The sequence below is a fragment of the Amphiprion ocellaris genome, chromosome 9 (assembly GCF_022539595.1).
Source record: "Amphiprion ocellaris isolate individual 3 ecotype Okinawa chromosome 9, ASM2253959v1, whole genome shotgun sequence".
Classification (NCBI taxonomy): domain Eukaryota; kingdom Metazoa; phylum Chordata; class Actinopteri; family Pomacentridae; genus Amphiprion; species Amphiprion ocellaris.
The window spans coordinates 9,661,160-9,674,139 of NC_072774.1; the positions used below are offsets into that span (position 1 = coordinate 9,661,160).

Here is a 12,980-nt window from a genome sequence, read left to right on the forward strand (position 1 = left end):
ATTAAAAACGCTTAATTGAACACAGGTGCAGCCAACGGTTGCTGGAAGTCCCACAATTTGTTGAATTTGAGATCATCAGAGTGGTAAATGTTTTTCAAGTAATTCTAGTGTAAAGGCAACTATATCTGGAAAGTCAAGTCACTGGTGAATCAGTTCTCCTTCCATAACTACACCATGAAGAGAAAAACAACACTCACAGCGACTCAAGAAAACGTTACTGAAAAGCAAAAGCTAGCAGATAGATACAAATAAATATTAAAGACAATAAATATCCGTTTGAGTACACTTAAATCCAACATTAAGAAATGGATGGAATATGGCATCTGCATAAATCTGCCTAAAGCAGGTCGTCCTCAAAACTGAGTGACTGTGCAAGAATGAAACTAGTGAGGGAGGCCACCAAGACACCTATGACCCCTCCAACAGAGTTACAAGCTTCAGCAGGCGAAATAGGAGAGACTGCATACAACTGTTCAGTGTTCTTCACCAGAAAAAGCTTCGTAAAAGAGTGGCAAAGAGAAAGCCACTGTTTAAAAAAAGCTTATATTAAATATCAACTAGAGTTCATCAGAAGGCATGTGAGTAACTCTGAAGTCAACTGAAAGAAGGTCCTTTGGTCTGATGAGAACAAAACATTATTTTTTTTTTTTTTTTTGGTCATTAGATTAGATTCTATATTTGACGGAGCAAACATCATCACAAACACACCATCCCCATCATGAAGCGTGGTGGTGGAAGCACCATGATGTAGGGATGTCTCTCAGCAGCAGGCCCAGGAAGGCATGTAAAAGTAGACGGTGAACTGAATGCAGCAACGTATAGAGAAATTCTGGGAGATTTTGGGAGAAGATTTGTTTTCCAGCAAGACAATGACCCGAAGCAACAGCCAGAACTTCACAGAAATTATTAAAAGACAGCAAGGTGAATGTGGTGGAATATCCGAGTTGCTCACATCTTAATCCAGCTGAGAATTTGTGGCAGGACTTGCAAAGGTCTGTTCACTCACAATACTTGTACAACCAAACAGAGCTTAAACAGTTTTACAAAGAAGAATGGGCTAAAAGTGCAATGCTTGGACATGTATCTACACATACTCAATGCTGTAACTACAGCAAAAGGACCATCTACTAAATACTGACCTGAAGGGGGTGAATGTGCTTATGCACTTATTTTACCTTTTATATTTTTAATTAACTGACTATACTTTGTAGAAATCTGCTTTTATTTTGATATAAACGAGTTTCTTTTTTGTCAATTCTTGTTAAAGAAAATAAAAGCCAAATTAAACTGACATGCTTCTATGTTGAATAGCAATAACGGGGAAACTTCCAAGAGGGTTGAACTCTTTTTACAGACAATGTATAACACATGCAACAAATGCTGTTGACTCTCATTCTTCTGGGTTTCTCTGTATGCAGGTATGGCATCCATGTAAGACTGAAGTTAATATCTGAATAAGTCTGTCATTGTTCTGTTATTTGGAATCTGCTCCAGGCGCTGTGGTTTTGAGGCAGAGTCTGGCTTCCAAAGGTTGAACTGTGTTGCCAGCCTAGTCCACGGTGATGACTGCTATCAAGTGACATTTAAAATTGTCAACAGACTGTAAAGAAGCAACCAACCTGCGGCACCACTGACCCTTAGCCTTAGACTGCTCTCCTCTCTTGCGAATAGAAAATTGACTGCTTTCCCCTCCCTGGCTTTCTTGGTTTATCGAAAAATTAGAGTATCTACAACCCAAGACGTCCTACTTTGATTTTGTTATGCTTATATGAACTAAATCAAGTTTAAACCTTTTTTGCCCTTTGCTTACACTGACTGTTTGCTAAATTCCTCCTCCAAACAGTGACTGTGCGTTCATGTTATTTGGCAAATTTCAGTTCTGTCTCTCAACAGCAACAATGGGCATCATTTTTCCTTCTTTTTTAGGTTGCCTTTAGTTCCACTGTCAAACAGTTTTTTTTAATAGTAATTACCAAACTGCTTCGAGCTGCAGGTTACATAAACAAAAAACGTCCTGTACACAATTACATATCCACTGTTCCTGAATGCCCCTGTATCAGTGCTGTTACGTCCCCGAGAACTAGAGGATGAGGGGAGTAAGAAATAGGAAGATACAGAGGCAGGAAAACTGATTGTGCGACCTCAACAAAGAGAAATTTATTTACCAAAAAAAAAAGATTCCAACACAAAGCAGGCTTCGTAAATACAAAGTTGGGCGCCCTATCACACAGCCCTTTAACAATTAGACCCTTGGCCTTAAACAGAACACGAGACATCAACACCAACACAACACTCTGGCAGCTGATCTGGCCCACTGGCAACGATGATCAGGTTGGCTCATCATTTAACCATCCCTGCTGATTGTAAGGAGCCACAGGTGCACCTAGCCACTCCCACCGGGCGTATCCTGGGAACAGGGAAAAGAGAGAGAAAAAAACACAATCTACCTTACCTACTCAAACACACCACAGACCGTCACAGTGTTCATTAAAGTTTGTGGCTCTGTCCTGCTCTGCTGGAAACAAAGACATTTATATTATTCCAGGAACCATGGCTACATTTTGAGATGCTAGTGCAGATTGTAAAACTTTGGTTGCTTACTGTTGGGAGGCATATGCACCAGCAATGTGTCTTAGTTGTCCAAGTTTATTAGAAATGCAGTCAAACAAGGTTATGCTAGACCAAATTTAAATTTGGACCCACTCTGCATTAAAATTACAATGCTTCCATAAAACTATTGCATACTTTAGTGAGTACTGCTAGTTGGTAAAGATACTGAGTTTTAACCCAGGACATGAAACTGTAGCCTTTGTCTTGTAATTCAATATCAATCCCAAATTTTTCGTACACATACATTTAACTAATAGGGTCATTCTCATTGGAAAAAACAATAACAACAAGTGACCAAAGGCAAGTGACCAAACACAGTAATGTCACTGCAACAGAATTGTGCATTGTGACTGTTCACAAGATAGTAAAAAGCTATAAAGCCATATCCAAGTGTCATAACTGCCAGTGGCCTCAGAGATAAAAAGCTGAGTTGTTTGGACTCAGGGACATGGCTTTTGTTTGGCGAAAGAAAGAAGAAGCATTCAACCCCATGAAAAACATCCCCATGGTCAGGCATTGTGGTGCTTTGAGGTTGTTTTTCGGCCAACGGACCATGCAACCTTGTTGAAGCAAATGGCATCATGAGAAAAAAGGACAATATTAAGATTCTGGAGGAAAACATCAATCAGTCTGCAGAAAAGCTTGACCGTGGTCAGCATTGGACCTTCTAACGAGGCAATCTTGACCTAAGCGGTCATGAAATACAAAACAGAAAACCATATCAACATTGTGGAGCAGCCCAGCCAGAGTCCAGACCTGAATCGCATCAAGAATCGGTGGATGAAACTGAATAGCAGAGCTATAGTGAAAAAGCCTTAACCTTAAAAACCTGGAGATCATCACTACATCCAAGTGGAGACATGCAAGAAGACTGTTAGTGATTATAGGAAGTGTTTGGTTTCTGTGGAGGCAAATAAAGACTTTGTCACCATTTACTGAGAAAGCATAATTTTGGACACTTAAAACGTATCTTTAATATACCTAATAAAATGTCTTACCATCATTTGTCACTTGACACTATTTTTTTTGGCCAAAAGAAACTTTTTAGTCAAAGAATCACTATAAATCAAAATGTTGCTTAGCTATGAATAACTTGGGGTTTGACTGTATATGTACAGTCATCAAGTACATATCTAAGGCTCCTTTTTCAGGGTTCTCATTTCAAAACAAGTCAGGTAAAAATGCTAAAACGTCAGCTGGAGATTTCAACCAAGTGACAAATCTAATGCTGGCTTAATTTGCTACAGCTGCTTGAGGGAATTAACATCATTTGGAAACATCGATCGTCATTGGCTAGAAATGAAAACCTGCATTTGTCAGTCCGAAATCAGGGGCCATTGTATAAAAAATAATACCAATTTCAGGTTCAGGCTAGTTTATTTGTAACCTGAACCACATTTCAAGAGGTGAATGTACTACTATCATCATGGTAAACTGGATTTGTATCATGCACACATGGAGAGCTTGATAGACATGTCAACATTCTTCTAAGGTCTTTAAGTTACACAGTGCTTTGTTATGCAATTATTAAGTGTTACAACATCACTGTGAAGGCTTTTCTTTCTTTTTCAGATGTGACTGGGTTGCAGAAGAGCAGAACAGAACTGACACACATATTTTCCTCTTCACACCTCTGTCTCCTCTCACATAAGTCACTGTCAATGACCCCTGAGTCAGGAGAGAGGTGTGGAGGAATCATACACCTTCTCACTGAGCTGCCGATAAATCTCCCTGTGAGGTGTGACAGCACTAGTGTCTCCTCAGGGTGAAATCCTGGTGGCCACAATTCTTCATGACGTTGATGATGGGTTTTTTTGCTGTATTTTTTTTTAACGAGACCTTATGTTGCTTCTGAACACAGATTCAGATGCACTGCTGGGTTTATTCCCTCTGGACTTTTATTGGTCCTATATTAAATGTTAAACTTTAGTTCCGGATCTGCTCACGCATGTCATAAGCATTCGCTTGTATTTGCACAGGCATGTCCAGACTCGATGTCAGGCTGTCAAGCCGTGGGAAAACCATCTGTCACATGCATATATTGTACACTGTGGGGATTTGTCACTTCCACTACAAAGCAAATTGGGACATGCAGATGCAACAACACTTATAGGAAAAAAATTTAATATGAGTGGACAGACAATCATGAAGTCATTCTTCTAATTACTGGCCTTCTATTGACAAAAAGAAAATCCAAAATTTAATTAATTTGCAATGATATACTAATATAAAGAAATACTTTGGAAAGTAAATAGATGCTAGTTTATATCTTGGTTACTAATTCTACTTCAAAATTGTGATGATTGCAGCTGAAATTTACTTAAAAACTACAAAGAAATAACAAATCAAGATACCTTTGTTAATTTGTTACTAACATCAAAACATCCGAGTTATTTCATAATTGTTAAAAAAATAAGATAGCAAAATATATTATTTGACACTTCTATCTCATTCTAGTAACCAATCCAAAGCCATGTTTCACAAATTGTGGATTTTAACTGTAAGATTCTGGCTCCATACAGGTAATACACATACATATTCTATAAGACTCTTCAATTTCTCACATCTCTTCCATTGCATAGCAACAATTTCCGGCCACCGGGAGCAACTGGGAACTAGATAATAACTATAGTGATGGAGTTGATTTTCAGTCTCATATGACTTAAAGATAAATCAGTGGTGAACACTGAACATGAGGAGGGAGGAGTATTTTGCTAAGACTTAGCGAGGAAGCAATTAGTTTACATCAGTAATTGTTCAAATCTGGGTGCCTAGAATGATTTAGATTTTGTATCTAAAGTTATGATCTGTAGACAATCAAAGCTAGTGTACACAAATAGTTACTGCACAACCCAAATCACAGTGCTGAGCTGTCTGAAGATTGCTACTGACAGTCAAAAATGCATCAATGTTGTATCAAAAGGGTCAGTGACATCATGTAGAGAATGTATTATGTGTTGAAGCTCACCTCTGGATATGGCTATTATCAACTAGCGTGATCTCTGCCACTCAATAACTGCTGTAGATGAGGAATGCTGCCACGGCTGCTTGAATTATGAGCATGTGTTGAAGGCCAAAGAGCGCTGTTGCTGTCCTGATACATACAGGTGCAGCGCCTGGTTGCTTTACTCTGAACATCTCTGGTTTGATCCATTCACTATTAACACCCTGTCAATCGCGCAGACTCCTCATTTCAGAGAAAAATATAAAGACATGGCCTGGGCTGTTGCTTGTAGTTTGAGGCCTTGAACTCAATCTGCACTGCAGAAAAGCAGCACCTCCTCACAGAGCATGATAGAAAGACATTGTGGAGTCCTGGCACAGTAGATTGCTACACAGTTACACTGTTATCCCCAAGGGAGAAGGGTGAATAGCAGGAAACTCTGGTTGTTATTACTACCTTGTTTGTAATTTCAGACTAGACATGACAGGAGAGTGGCAAGTGAGGATGTCCATTGTGCCCTCAGAAGAAAAGTGCTGTACATAACCTTTCAGAGTGCTTTGAAAGTACAACACAGCTTCCTATGTATAGCAAAAGAACTCTGTTCAAAGCAAAAGAGAGCGAGGGATATTTAGCATACACACCTAGTTAAATTTAGTTTGGGTGACACAACAACGACACTACTACAGAAACATCCAATAAATATGTATGCTTGCAGGCCCTACGAAAATCTCCACAGGTGTCTGGAAGAGCTGATGAGACCCACAGTGCCAATGGAGGCAAATAACAGAGGCAGCTAATGAAATCACAGATCCAACAGAACTGTCTAGTGAGGAGGTTGTAGCATGATGAAACATGCTGTAACCATGTGAGTTTGGATTGGAGCTTTTTCTTACATAATAGTCCATCCTTCAATTAGCTATACCCGCTTTAGCCTGTGGTCACATGGGAAGAGTTTATCCCAGATGACATTGGATGAGACAGGTTGCCAGTCCCTCACAGGCCGAACACAAAGAGACAAACAACAATGCATGCTCATACTCACAACTACAGCCAGTTTAGACTCACCAAGTCACCTACTGTGTATGTCTTTGAACTGTGGGAGGAGATGAGGAGAGCATGCAAACTCCACATAGAAAGGCCTCAGCTGCAAAAATCTCCAGAACCTTCTAACTGTGAGGCAACAACGCTCACAAATGCATCACTGTGCCACCCTACAAGATAGATAATAATTTGATTCTGGCCTGAAAGAAATCCCTAACCGTTATTAAATGTCATTTTATGTTTTGATATTGTATACTAGTTCGCTGTTATTGGAATTAATGTGGCTTCAAGTAAAAGAGAGAAGTGACAGGAGGGCTGCTGGTGTCCCTCAAGCCACCGGTGCTCATGGAAGGAAATAATTATTAAGAAGGATGGAAGAATTAAAACCAAAAAACAAACAAGTTGCATGAGGAATCCAAGTTCAGGCACTAATGGCAGGTTCAAAAATTAAAAGACCTTTAGTTAAGAAGGGAAGCGGCATTAAAAACGAACCAATTCTTGTTGGGTTGTGCCTTCTTCTGGGTGTGAAGACACATAAACAAACAAACTTCAGGTAAGTTTTTACTTGCTTATGTCGGAACACATCTCTCACTAGGATAATAACTGCTAAAAAGAAGTGAAGCCGAATAAAATAATAACAGGCTTCCAAGCCAGCAGGCCTTTATCGGCAGAGACAACAAGTGTCTCATTCTCAGTTGTCCCAGAAAGCCTTGTCAGTGAGCCAGCATGCAAAAGACAACATTATTTACACCAAAGAGCTTCAGTAGAATATAACTGGACTTCAGCCGTCCACATACATCTAAAAGATAAAGGACACTCCTTTGAGGACAACAATGTTCATATCCTGAAAAGAGATGACAGATGGTTTGAGAGAGGAGTGAAGAAAGCCGTGTGTTAAACTAGAGAGGCTATCGCTACAGCACCACTTATCAGGTACTTATAATGCTGTCTTGAGAGCAGCCATTCACACTTCCAGGCATGTGAGTCTTGTGTGATTAACAGGAAATTAGCCATGTGAGTTGGATGAGACAATATATACCTCTGACTCCCCAAAAGGTAGTTAGAACTGAAGACAAATCGAACATCTTCAAGAACCACAAAGAGAAGTGTAGTTATATTCGACTGAAGCTCTTAGAATTACCATAACTTGGATGACTGAGAATCTTCACAGATGACATTAATTACTGTTATTAATTACATCTGTATCATTCCCTCTCTGACATGCTGTAAAAAGGCCTTTAATTGGTTAAGTCTGTGTTTTACTTGTCTTTGCTTGATATGTATTTATCACCATGACATGATACATGGTATGATACTAAAAACTGAACACAGTTTAAAATGTGCAATGATTCTTGCCTGATTAGAGTAACTTTTGTAGAATTTTGGTACCAATAATGAAGGCTCAAATGATTTTAATGAACTCAGTCAGAGGCACTTAGCGTGGCACGCTGCTACGTGCCTCTGACGGGGGAGCTTTTAGCTTCACCCAAGGATCATCTCTCAGCATGGCTGGTAAATGCTCTTTTGTGTTTTTTTCAGAAATCTGATGGGAAATCAACATTAATACTTTCACTTCAGCTCAACTACCCAGATAATCTATTATTTTGATCACACAGATTTAATTGCCTATTCACATGATAAGGATTTTATTATTTATCTTCTTTGCAAAAATAGTGTGGGCTTGGATTTTTAGCTCTTGAGGCTTCCTAGTCAAATTCCATTAAGGATTCCTGAAAAGCAATAAGCATCTGTAATTGCACGTATGTGTAAAACACACTTTTGAATAAACGTATTTTTTTTAAAAAAATAAAGCCTGTCTTTCATTATTACACTGAAAGGAGGGAGATACTTTAATTGCTGCACACAAAGAAAACACTGTGGCCTACTTCATCAGAGACAGATGGTGTAGGACTAAAAGCACACGGATCTTCTTCTTAAGCAGCATATCTCATCACACATCTCACAATCTGTGCACACATGCTACTGAAGCTAAAGCCTTTGCGTACAGGCAGTATGAAGATTATATGTCTTGGATATGTGCAGTTCCCCTGACAGTATAGGATAAATTAAGGAATAAAAAGTTTATTTTGGTTCCCGTGTCAATCTAGTAGTTTTAGTTTGTCTTATTTTATCTCCATAATTTTATTCTGTTCATTACAACCTTGCAATAATGATATAATTAACCTTGATCCATCCTCATTAGAGTTCAACAGTGCTGCAGACAGCATGATGCAGTGGGTATGTGACCAGGACTTTACAAATAGAGAGATAATTAAAAAGGGATAGATCTCCAGCCGGGGCCCCAACCATGTAATGACCCTTCACCAAAGACATAAACAACTCCTGTTATGACTGCGCTAACAATATCTCCATAAAAATGGAGGTCTAATTAACAGGAACAGCATAAATGTTAAAATCCATTGATCTTCCAGTTTATCGCCCACAGCTGTGTACCCTGGAGACTCAAACTATTAGTCCTCTGACTGAAGTGACAGCTCTTTGAAGTAAATCTCTAAAAAAATCATTGTTGTGAGAGATGTAAGAGTGAAAGGAAAGTTTTAAAATATGAAACAGGAGAACTTCTGAAAGCCAGTCCCTTTTGGTTTTCCACCTAAACTTGAAGTCCTTGAGTCGAAGTTGCTGCTCCATCTGCTTTGGATGGTGTGTGATGAGAGGCTATCCATCTGTTGAATCTCAGTTTCCTCATCCTCAAGCCGCCTGGTCTATTCTGGAGCTGAGTATCCAGGTGTTCATAGCCCCTTTAAAAGGACAAGTGTCTCCAAGTATGGACTACATACATTCTATAACACCTCTAAAACCGTACGCTCAATCTGCTCCTCAGTGTGTTTCAGAATCAAAACCCCCAAAAAAGCTTTTTTCTTTTTTTTCAGCAGCAATCAGGATCATATTTCTCAACAGCAAATGGAGCTGACAGAGAATAGAGCTACACTGATTTTGGCTCAACCACTCTCTGAAGAACAGCTTGCCTGAGAGACTTTCTTTTGAGAAGACCTGTTATGGAAATGGGAGAGTGGTCTGGCAGGGGAATAGTGTGAGAGACAGGCAACCCCTGTAATCTTGTCTGGTGTTGAAGTCTGGGCCTCTGCTCGGCACGAACGTGGTGATATTACACAAGATGACCCCTGATACATCCAGCCGACCCTCATATCCATAACCTGCAAAGGAGAGAGTGGGTCGTTTTTTTCTGTGCTATGATACTGAAAGCCTGACTCTTTGAACTCTAGCAGTCAAGTGCTGTTTAGCTGTTACTAATGGACTTCATGGCTGAGCTGGGATATTTTCATCGAGCAGTATTATACACAAAATTCATGCAGATTCTGCTACAATAAATAGGACACCTTTTTGAGATACGACACACTGAACTTTCATTGTGTTGTTCTTTTCCAGAACTCTGTTGCAAAATCATCAAAAGGCTCTTCAAGTGTCAGAGGTTTGAGTGGGGTAGCATTTTTATGGCTTTTTTTATTTATTTATTTATTTATTTAATTAAAATGCTTTTGTAAACTTAGTTTGTGTGAATAAATCACCCATTTTGAGCCAAGACTGAAAACCTTGATTAGCCTGAATCTGGTGACAAAAGAATCCAACTAGGTCAATAAATAATAGCAAGATGACTGATATATAATCGCAAGGAAGGTGAAGGTATCAGTAAGCAGCAGGATGTTCACCCAGGAGACTGGGTTTTATGTCCGGTATGGGACTGTTGTTATCTATGAGGCTAGGTTTCGGAAAAGATTCTAGTTTTGGCTAAAATACAACCCATCCACAACATGTTCAAAGCTTCTCTTGCAGTTTTTGGGTATCGGGTTTTAAGTCCTGCCTCGTCTAATTTATGATTGGTTTGCTGACATAGAGCAACAGTAAAGCAATAAAATAAATGTCAAAATTATATTGATTAGAAAAATCTGTGTAATATTTAATCAGGGACAAAACACATTTCTCTCACAACATAACTGAGAATGCAGTTTAGTTCCATAGATATGTCATTTTTGGAAGATTAGGTGACTCCTCACCATCCTGCTACTACCACATGTTTGACTGATTCATAATTTTTTGCCTTTGTTGAGGCATCACACATGCTCGGTTTTTGGGAAAATAGTGTCATTTTAGACTGGAATTAAGTTAGCTTAGCTTTGTACAAAAACTGTTGATAGAGTGAAACAGCCAGCCTGGCTTTTATAACCTGCCGACCACCACCTTAACAGTTCACAAGTATCTATTCATTTATAGTTTTAGTGTGCAATCATGTTGCTGTGTCACTTTTTTTCCAGTCTTTCTGTCTCCAAAGTTAACCGACTGCTTGACATGCAGCTAGAGTGGTATCACTCTTATCACCTAATTTTGGGCAGAAGGCATACTTGCAAAAATGTCAGACTATTCCTTTAATCATACACCATAAAATAATGTAGTCCACCTTTTGTGAGCTCAGTTCAGCCTGGCAAAATTCAAACTGAAGTCAAAACCAACTGGATGTAGTGACAAAGGCTAAATGCTGGAGAGCTGTAAACCAGCTGGTCGCTGACCTTAAGCTGCCTCCTTCAGTATTGGGAGAAGTGCTGCCCACATACTGTACTTTTATCACCGTGTCACAGACATGTGGCTTAGTGCTGCGGGGTTGCCCTCTTGTGACTGTTACTACAACGGACTGTGTGCTCTATCAGATGAGATGACAAATCTGATCAGGGGCCGACGTCTCAGTCACAGCCTCCTGTTGGTCTGTAGCCTGTGTCCAGAGTGCTTCTTCCACCATGCTGGAGGGTACACAACAATCTTCTAACACCTGTCACAGCCACAAAATTGTCCTTCACAGCAGCTTGGTGAGCAAGCAGCCTGGAGGCCTGAAACAATATCACAAGTCCAATGATTTTATTTATAGCTTTAATACAAAGATGAGTTCTTCCTCTCAGCGCCATCCCTGGGGCTTATGAGGTCGACTGACAGTGTCATAAAATGTTCTGGGAAATGACATTCCCAGAGACAATGACCCATGGCCCTAAAACTACACAATGAGCATAAAAGAGACCTTTACTCTGCACTGTGCCCACACCAGTATTGTGTAAATGCTGAAACTGGAGAAAGCATGTGTGGTTTCTCTATACACATGCATTCTGTGCATGTGCACATCCTTCATGCCCGAGCGCCTCCCACTTTGCGTTTCATGGGACACTCTTTCAAGGCTGAAATGATACATTTTTTAGAGAAATTGGCTGATACAGGCTGAAAAGTAAGACTGCGTCCATGCTCTTTTTTTTTTTTTAAAAGTAGTCTCCTGTGTCAGGTATCCTTTACATCTTGTCAGTCCACAACATGCTGCTGCTTTCACTGTAAACTCACAGATTCATTTTATTTCTAGCTTGACAAAGAGGCAGAGAAGTGTACCCTCTCAAAGCAGCGGAGGTTAGAATAAAACTAGAAGTGCCGCCTCGCAGTTTTATGCCTCCACCAACCAGTAAAGTTGCAGTTTACATCCATACAGTATCTGTCCAGATTCAATATTACCTCTGTGCTGGCAGTAGCAATGGCTAGAGGCACCATGTTTTTGGACTGTCTGTCCATCTGTACGAGCAATTGTACTCTAAGTCTATATGTTCATCCGTCTTATTCTTGTGAACATGAGATCTCTTGCCTTGAGGCGATTTGTTCATATTTGGCACAAACAGTTAAGATTCTGGTGGTCAAAGGTCACTGGGAGCTCACAAAATATGTCTTTGGCCATATCTCAAGAGTACATAGCCTAATTATGACAAAATTTACATAGATATCTTATAGGATAAAATTCCAATGCGAGGATATTTTAAATTCAAAAGGTCAAATTTCAGTGTGACATCATTATATTATGCAAAAGCACTTTTCTTGCCATTATCAAGCGGTATAGCAAGAGGGATATTAACTGTATTTCACGTGTTGTTCACTTTATATTCCATATAATTCTTAAGAGACATGGATGTAAATTGCAGCTTCATTGGCTAGCAGAGGCATATATCTATATTTATAACTCTAGTTAAATATACAGTATGTAATGAAAACATTGTGTAGATGTGTATGAAAGAAAAATTAATAGAAAAAGTTTTTGTTTGTGTTCACATGCGTTGCTGCACAAAGTTATAGCCCTGATAATGCGTCAGATAGGGATGTTGCTGCAATAAAGCGAAAAATTCTCAACAGACATCTTTAACCTGGGAGCACAGAAGATCAATGCAATCACCACAGTTACAAGATGGGTCACTAATTTAATATCCGATCAAATGTGAAACATGGTCACAGTTTCATCTTCTGTTCATGAGCTTTGGGATTGAAAGTAATGAAGAAGAATAGTGTTCTAGTGAAGCTGATTGTTGGCCTTTTAGATGTAAGATATTATCAC

General features: G+C 39.4%; 1 long non-coding RNA gene across 1 annotated transcript in view; it reads right to left on the bottom strand.

The window, feature by feature from the left end:
• Positions 1-1,298: 1,298 nt before the first annotated feature.
• LOC118469996 (uncharacterized) overlaps positions 1,299-12,980 on the bottom strand; it is a 122,632-nt gene continuing 110,950 nt past the window's right edge. The window contains exon 4 of the long non-coding RNA XR_004846988.2: positions 1,299-2,407. This is a non-coding gene — a long non-coding RNA (uncharacterized LOC118469996). The remainder of the gene's footprint in view (positions 2,408-12,980) is intronic.